General features: G+C 39.3%; 1 protein-coding gene across 1 annotated transcript in view; it reads left to right on the top strand.

Moving 5' to 3' along the window:
* Positions 1-14,429, top strand: part of EEFSEC (eukaryotic elongation factor, selenocysteine-tRNA specific) — a 337,743-nt gene that overhangs the window by 60,360 nt on the left and 262,954 nt on the right. The window lies entirely within an intron of this gene.

The following is a 14,429-nucleotide window of genomic DNA, read 5'->3' as shown; positions in this document are numbered from 1 at the left end:
CGGATCTGTCCCAACCACCTTCCAAATTGTATTCATTATGTTTGTTGTCTAAAAATAATATGTTAAATGTGTTACCACCAGGGAAAATGAAGGCTTTGTCTAAAAATCTCAAGATGACTTTTTTTTCCTGCAGTTTTTTTTTTCTGTAAAATTTTTGTCTTTAGATGACATTTATTCCTGTGTGCCGTGATACACCATCATACACACCTGGGTTTGCAAACTTGAATTTGAAAAGTTCAGCCTCCAAGATTAGTCACCTTTCATTTATTCATCATCTACATAATTATGTGCCTGCTGTGTGCTAGACCTCCAATTCTATGATGATAAATGCAAAAACAGATTCCATCTCTGAGTGCTATCATGAATCTCTCTTTGTGGCTATGTTTTTATAGCCGTTCCTTGGATAGAGCATGGGAGAATTAAGTTTGCTGGCATGCACTTGTGCAAAATGAATAGGATGCAGGTTTCCGGCCTCTCCCCCCACACCCCCACAAAAACAACATCAACCATGAAGCTATTGGGGAATAACTTTTGTTTTGTGTGGTCAGGGTTCTGTATGCCCATTAGGATGGCGGTGCTCACTGTGCAATGGAAGGACCCCAAAGAGAGAAGTTCTGTTTTCTCATAGCCCTGAGATGAGACAATATACTGTTGATTATTTTGTCAAATTCTGGTGATCAATGGTTCTAGTTGTTCATAATCCAACCGTGCAATTTTCATGTAATCTACAAACCACTTTTATTATTAATTTTTTTATTTGAAATTGACTCATTTATTTAAACTTCTACTAATTAATATTATCCCTGAAATGTGGGTTTAAAATGCTAATTACATTTTCCTTTAGTGCATATTAGAGTAAATACATAACTATTACATTAAAAACTTTAGGTCTGTGGTCCACCTTGAATTGATTTTTTTCTTTTTAATTTTATTTTAATCATTGTTCAATTACAGTTTTCTCCTTTTTACTCCCAATCCAGCCCCCCCTCCCACCCCTCCCCACTTCCCTTCCATTACCACCCTCCCCTTAGTTTATGACCATGTGTCCTTTAAGTTTGTTCCCATGAACCCTTCCCACTGTCCCCTTAAATTCCCTCTACTCTCTTCTGTGGGCACTGTCAGCCTGACCTCTATTTCAGTGTCTTTGGTTATATTTTTGCTTGTTTCTTTGTTTTGTTGTTTAGGATCCTGTTAAAGGTGAGATCATATGGTATTTGTCTTTCACTGCCTGGCTTGTTTCAGCTTAGCATAATGTTTTCCAGCTCCATCCACGCTGTTGCAAAGGGTAGGAGCTCCTTCTTTCTTTCTGCTGCATAGAATTCCATTGTGTAAATGTACCATAGTTTTTTGATCCATTCATTCACTGATGGGCATCTTGGTTGCTTCCAGCATCTAGCTATTGTAAATTGTGCTGCTATGAACATTGGGATGCATAGGTTCTTTTGAATTGGTGTTTTAGTATTCTTAGGATAGAGTCCCAGCAGTGGAATTGTAGGGTCAAAAGGCAGATCCATTTTTAGTTTTCTGAGGAAGTCCCATACTGCTTTCCATAGTGGTTGTACCAGTCTGCAGTCCCACCAACAGTGCACTAGGGAACCCTTTTCTCCACAACCTCTCCAACACTTGTTGTTTGTTGCTTTGTTTATGATGGCCAGTCTGACTGGTGTGAAGTGGTATCTCATTGTGGTTTTAATTTGCATCTCTCTGATACCTAGCAATATTGAACATCGTTTCATGTGTCTTTGGATTTTCTGTATGTCCTCCTTGGAGAAGTGTCTGTTCAAGTTCTTTGCCCACTTTTTAATTGGATTCCTTGTCTTCTTAGAGTACAGTCTTGTAAGTTCTTTATATATTTTGGAGATTAAACCCTTGTCTGAGATGTCATTGGCAAATATGTTTTCCCATACAGTTGGTTCTCTTTTAATTTTGATACTGTTTTCTTTAGCTGTGCAGAAGCTTGTTATTTTGATGAGGTCCCATTTGTTTATTCTTTCCTTTATGTCCCTTGCTCTAGGAGACATGTCAGTAAAAAAGTTTCTTCGTGAAATATCTGAGATTTTCCTGCTTACATTCTCTTCTAGGACTTTAATGGTGTCACGGTTTATATTTAAGTCTTTTATCCACCTTGAATTTATTTTTGTATAAGGTGTAAGTTGGTGCTCAAGTTTCATTTTTTTGCACATAGCTGTACAGTTCTCCCAACACCATTTGTTGAAGAGGCTATTTTTATTCCATTTAATGTTGCTGCCTCCTTTGTCAAATATTAATTGACCATAGAGACTTGGGTTTATTTCTGGGCTCTCTGTTCTGTTCCATTGGTCTATGTGCCTGTTTTTATGCCAGTACCAGGCTGTTTTGATTACAGTGGCCTTGTAGTATAGTTTAGTGTCAGGTATTGTGATCGCTCCTACTATACTCTTCTTTCTCAAAACTGCAGCAGCTATTTGGGGTCGTTTATAATTCCATATAAATTGTTGAAGTCTTTGTTCTATGTCTGTGAAATATGCCATTGGTACTTTAATGGGAATTGCTTGAATGTGTAAATTGCTTTGGGTAGTATGGATATTTAGATGATATTAATTCTTCCAATCCATGAACACGGTGTATGTTTCCATTTGTTTGTGTCTTCCTTGATTTCTTTCCTGAGTGTTATGTAGTTTTCTGAATACAGGTCTTTTACCTCTTTAGTTAAGTTTATTCCTAGATATTTTATTTTTCTTTTTTGCTATTTCAAATGGAATTTTTTTCCCTTGATCTCTGCTTCTGCTGTTTCATTGTTGGTGTACAGAAATGCCTTTGATTTCTGGATATTGACTTTGTATCCCGCTGTTTTGACAAATTCATTTATTAGGTCAAGCAGTTTTTTGGTAGAGTATATAGGATTTTCTATGTATACTATCATGTCATCTGCAAACAGTGACAGTTTTGTTTCCTCCTTTCCGATTTGTATGCCTTTTATTTCTTTTTCTTGTCTGATCGCTGTGGCTAAAACTTCCATTACTATATTGAATAGAAGTGGTGAAAGTGGACAGCCTTGTCTTGTTCCTGATCTTAATGGAAAAGATTTTAATTTTTGCCCATTGAGTATGATGTTGGCTGTAGGTTTCTCATAAATGGCCTTTTTATGTTGAGGAATGCTCCCTGTATTCCCACTTTGCTGCGTGTTTTTATCATGAATGGGTGCTGTACCTTCTCAAATGCTTTTTCTCCATCAATTGATATAATCATGTGGTTTTTGTCTTTGCTTTTCTTTATGTGATGTATTACATTTACTGACTTGCGAGTATTGAACCATCCTTGCATCCCTGGAATGAATCCCACTTGGTCATGGTGTATGATCTTTTTAATGTATTGTTGGATGCGGTTTGCCAGTATTTTGTTGAGGATTTTAGCGTCAATGTTCATCAGTGATATTGGCCTGAAGTTTTCTTTCTTTGTTGTGTCTTTATCCGTTTTTGGAATTAGGATGATGTTGGCCTCATAAAAAGAGTTTGGGAGACTCCCATCTTTTTGGATTTTCTGGAATAGTCTGTGAAGGATAGGGGTTAGCTCTTCCTTAAATGCTTTGTAGAATTCTGTGAAACCATCTGGTCCAGGGCTTTTGTGTGTTGGGAGTTTTTTGATTACTGCTTTAATTTCTTTTGCTGTTATTGGTCTGTTCAGGCTTTCTGCTTCCTTTTCATTGAGTTTTGGAAGATTATATTTTTCTAGAAATTTGTCCATTTCACCTAGGTTTTCAAATTTCTTGGCATATAGTTCTTGGTAGTAATTTCTTACCATCCTTTGTATTTCTGTGGTATCTGTTGTAATCTCTCCTCTTTCATTTCTGATTGTGTTTATTTGGGTCTTCTCTCTTTTTTTCTTGATGAGTGTGCTTAAAGGCTTGTCGATTTTGTTTATCTTTTCAAGGAAGCAGCTCTTGGATTCATTGATCCTTAGAATTGTGCTTTTAGTCTCTATGTCATTTAATTCTGCTCTGATCTTGGTTATTTCCTTCCTTCTGCATGCTCTTGGCTGCCTTTGTTGTTGTTCCTCGAGTTCTTGTAGACGTAGGGTTAGGTTGTTTGTTTGGAATGTTTCTAACCTTTTTAGGTGGGCCTGTATCGCTATGAACTTCCCTCTCAGGACTGCCTTGGCTGTGTCCCATAAGTTTTGGGTTGTTGTGAGTTCATTTTCATTTGTTTCCAGAAACCTTTTGATTTCTTTCCTAATATCATTCTTGACCCACTCATTGTTTAATACCATGCTATTTAATCTCCACGATTTCTAGCGTTTTTCGTTTTTTTTCTTGGAGTTGGTTTCTAGCTTCAGTCCCTTGTGATCTGAGAAAATGCTTGGTATGATTTCAATTTTCTTGAAATTGTTGAGGCTTGTGTTGTGTCCTATCATGTGGTCCATCTTTGAGAATATTCCGTGTATATTTGAAAAGAATGTATATTTAGCTTCTTTTGGATGGAGGGCTCTGTATATATCAGTAAAGTCCATTTCATGAAGGGTATTGTTCAATGTCACAATATCTTTGTTGATATTTTGTTTAGAATATCTGTCCATTTTTGATAGTGGGGTGTTAAAATCCCCCACAATAATTGTGTTGCTGTCCATATCTTTCTTGAAGTCCTCTAAGATTTTCTTTATGTATTTGGGGGCTCCTATGTTGGGTGCATATATATTTACAATATTTATGTCTTCTTGATGGATTCTTCCCTTGAGTATTATTAAGTGACCTTCTGGGTCTCTCTTTATGGCCCTTTTTTTGAAGTCTATTTTGTCTGATATGAGTATTGCTACCCCGGCTTTTTTTTCCTGTCCATTTGCTTGGAAGATTTGTTTCCAGCCCTTCACTTTCAGCCTGTGCAGGTCTTTTATCCTGAGGTGGGTCTCTTGTAGACAGCAGATATGTGGGTCATTTTTTCTTATCCATTCAGCTATTCTATGTCTTTTGATTGGATCATTTAAGCCATTTACATTTAAGGTTATTATTGATAAGTACTTATTCATTGCCTTTTATGTACGTGTGTCCCTCCTTCTCTCTCTCTCTCTGTTTTCCTTCCCTTCCTTAAAGCAGTCCGTTTAGGAACTCTTGCAGAGCTGGTTTGGTTGAGGTGTATTCTTTTAGACTGCTTTTGTCTGGGAAGGTTCTTATTTGGCCTTCTATCTTGATTGAGAGGCTTGCTGCATAAAGTAGCCTTGGTTGCAGACCTCTGGTTCTCATTACCTGGAGTATTTCTTGCCATTCTCTTCTGGCTTGAAGTGTTTCCATTGATAAGTCAGCTGCTAGTCTTATTGGGGCTCCCTTGTATGTTACTTCCTTTTTCTCCCTTGCTGCCTTTAAGATTCTCTCTTGGTCTTGAAATTTTGCCATTTTAATTATGATGTGTCTTGAGATGGGCCTCTTTGGGTTCCTGTTAATTGGGACTCTCTGTGTTTCCTGGATTTGTGTGACTTTTTCTCTCATCAAATTAGGTAAGTTCTCCTTCATTACTTTTTCAACTAGTTTTTCGATCCCTTGCTCTTCTTCTTCTCCTTCTGGTATCCCTATTATACAGATGTTATTACGTTTCATATTGTCTTGCATTTCTCTTAATCCCTCTTCATTCTTTCTGAGCCTCTTTTCCTTTTCTTGCTCTTTTTGGATGCTGTTTTCTACTTTGTCCTCCAGCTCGCTAATCCGATCTTCTGCTTCATCAATCCTGCTTTTCATTCCTTCTATTGTGTTCTTCAGTTCAGAAATTGTATTCTTCATTTCCTCTTGACCTTTATTGAGAGTTTCTATTTCCTTTTTCATGTTTATATAGTTTGCAGTGAGGATGATGTAGTTTCCCTCTAATTTCTGATAGCTCATTGTGAGTTCATTGAACTTCCTGGTAATCATTGTTTTGAACTCACTATCAGATAGTTGAGTTGCCTCTATTTCCTTTAGCATTTTTCCTGTGGCTTCCTTGTTTCCCTTCAGTTGGGGGTTGTTTCTTTGTTTTTTCATTGTTCATGGGTTTCTTCTTTTTTCTTCTTGTTTCTTAAATTGATCTGTTTTGATTCCCTGAAATTATGGTGTGAACTTCTGTGGTGGGATATTTGTGAGATTCAGTGGTGCAATCTCCTTTGTGTATCCTGGTGTTCACAGCTTCCCCCTACTCTTTTTTTGTGATCATTTGGAGGAGTAAGGCGAAATGGTTTAAGACAGCAAGGCAGTGTAGTATGATATTTACATTAGCAGCCAGTAGACAAGAGATGGGTCATCCTTTGGCTCCTTATAGTGTTAACCATGATCCTCCACCCCACTGTCCACGTTTTAGAAAGGATGGAAAGAGGGTAAGACGCTTATTGGGGATGAGAAGATTGTTAGTTGTATCTAGAAAGTGTGGGGCTGTGGGAGGTCAGATTCTAAGGTATGATTGGATTAAAGGTTAGTATATAGGAGTAGTGTGTAAAAGAATAGACACAACCCCCACAATAGTATAGTTCAGAAAATTGCAAGGTGGGCTGAGATCAGGTAGGGGTATTGAGTAGTATTTACAATTGTATGAACTAGGTCTTATTAACAGTAATAGTAAAGTGACAGTCTCGTGGCAGAATTGATGAGATTTAGATAACAAGAATAAAAAGTATAGAACCTTGAGAGGTGTATTAATGGAACACAGATGAAGAATAATAAAATATCAACACATTGTGACTGAGATACCAGGGGGAACCTATCAAATGACAGTATAACCAGCCAAGCAAAGAAGATTATACAGAAAGAAAAAGAATACCAAAATACTAATAAAATAAAAAATTTCGGGAAAGTGAGAAAAAGATAATACAAATTTACAGTAACTTGAAAGATTGAAAAAAGAAAGGAAAGAAAAGCAGAAGATGAAGTGCAGGAGAGAAAAATTTGGAGCGGAAAGAATATTAGGATGAATGGAAGAGAAACATAAGGGATTGCAAGGTATAAAAATAATAAGAATTGAAAAATAAAATGTCACATAAAACATAAGATAAAATCAATCAACCAGCAACAGCCACAAAAACCAAACCAAACCAAACCAAACCAAACAAAATAAGAAAAATCTCTTGTTGGTTTCTAACTGGCCAGACCAGTTTTTCTGATCTTGCTGGCTTCAGCTGGCTGAGGGACCTTTGAAATGCTTCTCTGTCTTCCCAGTCAGATCTCAGCAAGACTGTCAGGTACCCTGGGCGCTCCCAAGCATACTCGCTCTCTAGAGCTCACTGCCGTGTTCTTCCGGACTCCGGGGTCCTGCCGGGTTCCAGCTGTATGATCTCAGAAGGCACCCAGAGACGTTGTGGGATTCACTGCGCCCTCCCTGGGAATCGTAAAAGTGTGCACCCCTCCACCAAACTTTTGAGATTTGGGCTCTAGGATCGCCCTAAGCGCCACGCCGAGACTCTTCCGAGTTCACAGCGAGCGCGAGACAAGCTCCCCGATGGAGTACGCGACCCCCCCGGGGTTCACAGCGCGCGCGGGTCAGGCCTCCCGATGGGGCGTGAGCGGAGTTCTTCCCAGCTCTTTGTTTTCCACTGGTCCGCACCCCAACCAGGCCAGGGGTGTTGACGCCTTTCCCGACCAGGGGCGGTCGTGTTGGCTGGGGGCCCTCACTTCTCCCAAGTCTCTGGGTGGGTGTTCATAGTCCCTGGGCGATTTTTTCCCAGACCAACTGGCCAGTCTGTTCCTTCAAGCAACACGTTCTCCCCTGGAGTTGCTCAACCCCTGTATTCGGTGGAGGGAGCAGCGACTCCCCTCTCCCAGGAGCCCTGAGGCAGACCCTGGAGCACCGGGCCTGGGGACTGCACACCCCCAGACCCCGCGCTGATCCCTGGGTCCCTTTTGTCCCAAAGCAGTGTCCCTACTGTCTGGTTTTCCAGTGATCACAATAATCCCCAATGTCCTGCTTTCATAAGTGATTCGGTAACCCAGTCCAGTTCCTCTGCCTCTCCACCGATCTGCAACTTTCCCTCCTCTTCACAGAAACCGAGAAAAACGCTGCCTAGAGCAAAGCCGCCATCTTCCTTCTCCCGAATTGATTTTTGAATATAGTTTTTTCTGTATGGTTCTCCTGTTGTTCCTGTGTATCATTTGTTGATAGTTTTTCTCCATTGGATTGTTTTGTTGCCTTTATTGAAAATCATAGTCATTTAAATGTTGGTTTATTTCTGGACTCTATTCTATTTATTGATATGTTTGTCTATCTTTACACCAGTGTTACACTGTCTTTACTAAGTAGCTTTATAAAGTAAGTTTTGAAGTCAAGTAGTAAAAGTCTTCCAATTTTGTTCTTTTTTTATCTTCACCTGAGGACATGCATATTAATTTTAGAGAGAGGGAAAGGGATGGAGAGAGCACATCAATATGAGAGGAAAAAATTGATTGATTGCTTTTCATAGGCACCCTGGCCAGGGACCAGACCCACAACCCAGGCATGTGCCCTTGCTGGGAATCAAACCCACAACCCTTCGATTTACTGTATGATGCTCCAACCAACTGAGTGCTACTGGCAAGGACCTTGCCGAATTCTTTTAGTCCTAGTGGTTGTTTTGTATACCAGAGATCCCCAACCTCCAGGCCAGCAACCAGTATTGGCCCATGGCCTATTAGGAACTAGGCCACGCAGCTGGAGGTGATTGGTGGGCAAGCAAGTGAAGCTTCGTCTGTATTTACAGCAGCTCCCTATCACTTGCATTACCACCTGAGCTCTGCCTCCTGTCATATTAGCAGTGGCATTAGATTCTCATGGGAGCATGAACCCTACTGTGAACTGCACATGGGAGGGATCTAGGTTGTGCACTCCTTATGAGAATCTAATGCCAGATGATCTCAGCAGTGGAGAAGAGGCAGTGATGCTAGCGGTAGGGAGCAGCTGCAAATACTTATTATCATTGGCAGAGAGGTTTGACTGCACAGAGACCATAATAAATCAATTGCTTGTAGACTCATATGAGAACCCTATCAATTTGTGGAAAGTGACAGTTAAGCTGCATCCTGTGGCAGGATTTAAGTCAGAATCTGACACTTATTTTAGTCCATGTGTGGCCCACCCATTATTTTATTTACCCCTTCCATCTGTGCCTCTTTCCCCCATTACACACTTGTCTCAGTAAGTTTTGTTAAGCCCACATGCTAACCCTAGCCAAAACGAGTAAAAAACAAACATTGCTGGAGTGCTTCTTTGAAAAAGGGGAAAGACCCAATGATGAGACAGCAGGAGACTCTAAGACTGCCAGCAAAAAGAAAGCTGCATTTAAAAGAAAATACCAGCCCTGGCTGGCATAGCTCAGTAGATTGAGCATGGGCTGCAAACCAAAGTGTCGCAGGTTCGATTCCCAGTCGGGGTACATGCCTGGGTTGCAGGCCATGACCCCCAGCAACCACACACTGATGTTTCTCTCTCTCTCCCTCCCTTCCCTCTCTAAAAATAAATAAATAAAATCTTTAAAAAAAAGGAAATACCAACATTCCTAGTTAAATTACAGGTTCATTGCAACAGGTGATTCACATTTTCCAAGTCTGCTTTGTATAGTATGTGGTGACCAGCTATCCAATGAAGCCATGAAACCTTTAAAACTGCTTCACCACATGGAGACCAAGCACCTTAAAAGACACAAGCACATTAAAAGGCAACTGTTTGGAGTCTTTCAAAAGAAGGAAAGGTGAACATGAAGAACAGAAGCAATTATCGAAGGCCACCACTTTATTAAATGTGTCTGCACACAGAGCATCATTCTTAGTGGCTAACCACATTGCTAAAGCTAAGAAGCCCTTTACTATTGGTGATCCTGCCTGCTGCTAAGGACATTTGTCATGAACTTTTAGGAGAAGCTGCAGTTTAAAAGGTGGTTTGTGTTTCTCTTTCGACTAGCACCATAACTAGATAAACTGATGAAATAGCCAAGAATGTTGAGGCACAGTTGTCAGAGAGGTTTAATGAGTCACCATGGTATGCAGTCCAGGTTGATGAGTCTACCAATGTTGACAACTAGGCAAAAATAATTGTTTTTATGTGGTATACTTTTCAGAAGGATGCATATGAGGATATGTTATGTGTACTTTTGTTGCCAACCGACACCACAACTGCAGAACTATTCAAGTCTTTGAATGATTACATATCAGGAAAACTGAATTGTTCCATTTGTGTTGGTATATGCATGGATTGAGTGGCTGCGTGACTGGATGGCTTTCTGGTTGCACTACTCAGGTCAAAGAGGTTGCTTCTGAGTGTGAATTGATGTACTGTGTCATCCATAAGAGAAATACTGGCTAGCTAAAAAATGTCACCTGAGCTTAACAATTTTTTACAGGATGCAATTAAAATTACCAACCACATTAAAGTACATGCCCTTAACTCACATCTATTTGCGCAGCTCTGTGAGGAGATGGATGCAGAATACACATGTCTTCTCCTACACACAGAAGTGAGATGGCTTTATAAAGGAAGATCACTAACCAGAGTTTTTGAGTTACAAGAGCTGCTCCAGAGATTTCTGGTAGAAAAAGCCACGAGTGGCAGCATATTTCACTGACACAGAGTGGGTCACAAAACCTGATGACTTTTGTGACATATTTAGCCTGCTCAACGAACTCAATCTATCACTTCAGGGAAGAACGACAGCTGTGTTCACGTCAGCAGATAAAGTGGTTGCATTCAAAGCCAAACAAATTATGGGGGCAGTGAATGAATATTGGGATTTTTGACATGTTTCAAACATTAGCAGAGATTTTGAAAGAGACGGAGCCAGGGCCTTCTTTCTCACAGCTTCTACATGATTACCTATCTCAGTTTTCAAAAGAGTTTGAGCATTGCTTCCAACCATAAAAGATCCCTGAACTGGAAAGAAATGGATCCACAACCTATTTGTATATAAGTCAAGTGAATCAACTTTGTCCTTGCTAGAAGAGGATCAACTACTCGAGATTGCAAATGACAGTGGCCTTGAAAGTATGTTTGAGACAACTTTTAATCTCCAAGTGTTCTGAATTAAGGTGAAGGCAGAATATCCTGAGATTGCCACAAAAGCACTGAAAAGCCTGCTTCCATTTCCAACATCTTATCTTTGTGAAGCAAGGTTTTCTGCTGTGACAGCAACCAAAATGAGATGACAGAGTAGACTGGACATAAGCAACACACTTTGGAGGTTACTGCCTCCCATCACCCACAGATAGAACCATCTACTTGCAGGAATATAAGCTCAGGGCTCCTACTAATTCTGCATTATGGTGAGTTGTATAATTATTTCATTATATATTACAGTGTAATAATAATAGAAATATAGTCCACAATAAATGTAATGCTCTTGAATCATCCTAAAACCACCCTCTTACCCTCAGCCTGTGGAAAAATTGTCTTCTATGAAACTGATTCTAAAAGGGTTGGGGACTGCTGTTGTAGATGTCTAGGATTTTCTGCATGAATAATCAACCAAAAGTTGCCTGTGAATAAAGATAGTTTTACTTATTCCTTTCTAATCTTTATGCCTTTTAGGTTTTTTTCTTGTCTTATTGACTTGGCTAAAACTTTCTGTAAATGATGAATAGAAGTTATGAGAGTAGACCTCTTGGTTTTGTTATGATCATGGAGAGGAAAATATTCAGTATTTCCCCATTAAATATGGTGTTAGCTATGGATTTTTCATAAATGTCCTTTATTGTGTTGAAGGAGTTTCTTTCTATTTCAAGTGTGCTGAGTACCTTTATCATGAGTACTGTTGAATTTTGTCAGGTGTTCTTTCTGCATCTTTTGAAATTATCATTGTTTTCCTTCTGTTACTATGGTAAATTATGCTGATTTATTTTTAATAATTTTATTTGAATAATTTTAATAATTTATTTTGAATATTAAACATAAAAAGCTATGAATTTCCTTTGAAGTATTGCTTTACAACATGGTTTTAATGTGTTAATATAGATTTTTTTCCCAGGAGTGGATTATTTTGTCCATGGATCAGACATTAGGCAGAATATAGATTGTAGCTGGGAAGAATGAATGGTTATGCCCAGAAGGTGGAAATTTGAGATAGGGAAACAGCAGAAGTGGCAGGGCCTTTGTTCCATCTCTGACTTTCTAGTAAAATTTTGAGGGGGAAGTATGATTTGATTTTTAGCCCGTTAGTAATGCTTATATTATGAAGAAGGCTATATCATTTACATTTCTCTTTTGGTATGCCTTAATTCATGGTCTTGAATCATACATAGTAAACTGTCTTCTTAAAATTGTTCAGTTTCCCCTTGGGTAGAGAAAGATGAGTGTTAGCAGATAGCATAGGAAGGGGATGGATGTAAGTCCTGGGACTAAAGGAAATAGAGGTCAACCAGCATTATCACTACCACTTCTTGTGTGCCAGGAACTGACTGGATGCCTTGCACATGCTAACTCATTTAATCTTCTTGGAGGCCCATGAGTCCATTATAGCTAAGGAACAGGTAGGCCTGTAGGAATTAGATTATTGGTTAGAGGTGACATACTGACAGAAAAGGGTCTGGAACCCAAATCTCTAGACTTCAGTGCATTTAGACTTTTCCCAGGTAACATCTACCTTTTTATATTGTGAAATATAAGGTTATATGTCTCTTTTTCATATTTCTGAATTTTGGAGTGAATCTTTAAACTTCGAGGATAAAGTAATAGAGTTCCTAGGATAAATTATTAGTTGATACCACTTACTTTGTTGATTAATAATTGAGCCACAGTTATACTCAGCCTGTTGCATGGTGCACCAAGCTTGGTGCTCCATAAAATAGGAAAACCTAGTTTTTAGAATGTGTCAGTAATCCCAGGAATCCGTGGCATGAAACATGGTTACCAAATGTAAATGAAACACTAGAATTATTAATTTGTGGGAATAAATTATTGCATTAGAGATTTGGTCCCATAAGCAGGCTGCAGAGCAGATCTATAAGGTGTGTCCTATTTTCTTAGTGACTTCCATATTATAAAATCAGATGATGTGTTCCCAAGGAACAAATTCTTTGTAGACTGGTTAACTTTGATAAGGAAAGAATGTGGAAAATTCTGGGCTATGTAGTTGAATAGGAGTGTAAGAGGACAGACTCCATACAATACATCCTCCCTGGGTCTGCACCATCACTTGTTTACTCTATGATCTTGGGCTGGTGACTTAACCACTTTGTACCTTAGTTTTCTCATCTATAATTAGGGATAATAATAGCATACCTACTTATAACACTTGTATTTTAGATTAATAATATTTAAAATGCTTGAAACAAAGCCTGGTGTGTAACCAACTCTCAATATATATTCACTATTATTACTGTTTTGCTCACTACTATTTGTAGTAGTATAATTGTGATATGTTTCTTAATCTTTGGCAGGACTTCTTTGCCTGTTTTAGCTTGTTAAGCCTAATCAAGAATTGCCATAATCTTGTGTATTCCCCTCCTTCTCCTTGTGTGAGGCAGGGCAAGACACTCTCAGGATTTTTTCTATTTGTGACAGTGCCTAACAGGGCTATGCTCAGGTGGTCTTGTGAAGTTGCTCTGGAGCATCAATATCTGTTGTTAAAGAATATGAGGCCTATCTGGAAAAAGTCCAGCCATTATTAATGTAACAAGAATGGTTTACATGGCATCGATGTAACCTGGCAGCCAAAGAGAGTGGACTGGAATGCACATGCTTGAACAAGGAAGACTTCACTGTACTAGTCAGTGGGGGCAGTAGACACCTTTGAGTGAGTGAGCATTGTACTGTATAGCCATCACATTCAAAATGACTGAGCAAGTAGAACAATGAATGTGCCTCAAATTTTATGTTAAGCTTGAACATTTCTCTCGGAAAACTGTTTGAATAATTCAGAAGGCCACAGCTATGGGAAACTGGTAATTGGCAACTTCATCATGACAATGCACCTGCTCATGCATCATGTCTTGTGCAGAGTGTTTTGGCAAAACATCAAATCATCCAGGTAACTTAGCTCCCCTCCAGCCCAGATTTGGTGCCCTGTGACTTGTGGCTTTTCCCAAAACTAAAATCACCTTTGAAAGGGAAGAGACTATTGATGAGATTCAGGAAATACTATGGGGAAGCTGATGGTGATTGGAAGAACTATGTGAGATTCCAAGATAGGCATCATTGTCCTCTGTACAATGTTTCTTGTATTTTGTATCTTCTTCAATAAATGCCTCTATTTTTCATATTACAAGGCTGGATACTTTCTGGACAGACCTTGGTAAATTACTCTCTGCCATCCCTCCCTGGGAGCATCTCCACTGCCATGTACATGTTGGAAGCAGGCTTGCACAAGGAAAAAGTGTGTAGCTGATCCTACCCTAAGGTGTCCCTGCCCTCCAGGTGCATTTTAAGTATGCCAAGCATTCTGTGCATGAAGAAGACACTCCTGAGCTCAGTGAGAAGTCCATCCAGTGGATTTTCCCTGACCAGGTAACAGAGGAAAACTGAGTTGTGAAAGGTGTATTTATTTGG

Source organism: Phyllostomus hastatus, unplaced genomic scaffold (assembly GCF_019186645.2).
Source record: "Phyllostomus hastatus isolate PE091 unplaced genomic scaffold, TTU_PhHast_1.1 phas_contig_80, whole genome shotgun sequence".
Taxonomy (NCBI): Eukaryota; Metazoa; Chordata; class Mammalia; order Chiroptera; family Phyllostomidae; genus Phyllostomus; species Phyllostomus hastatus.
Note: the sequence above shows the minus strand (reverse complement) of the source record. Positions and strands in the feature narration are given on the sequence as shown.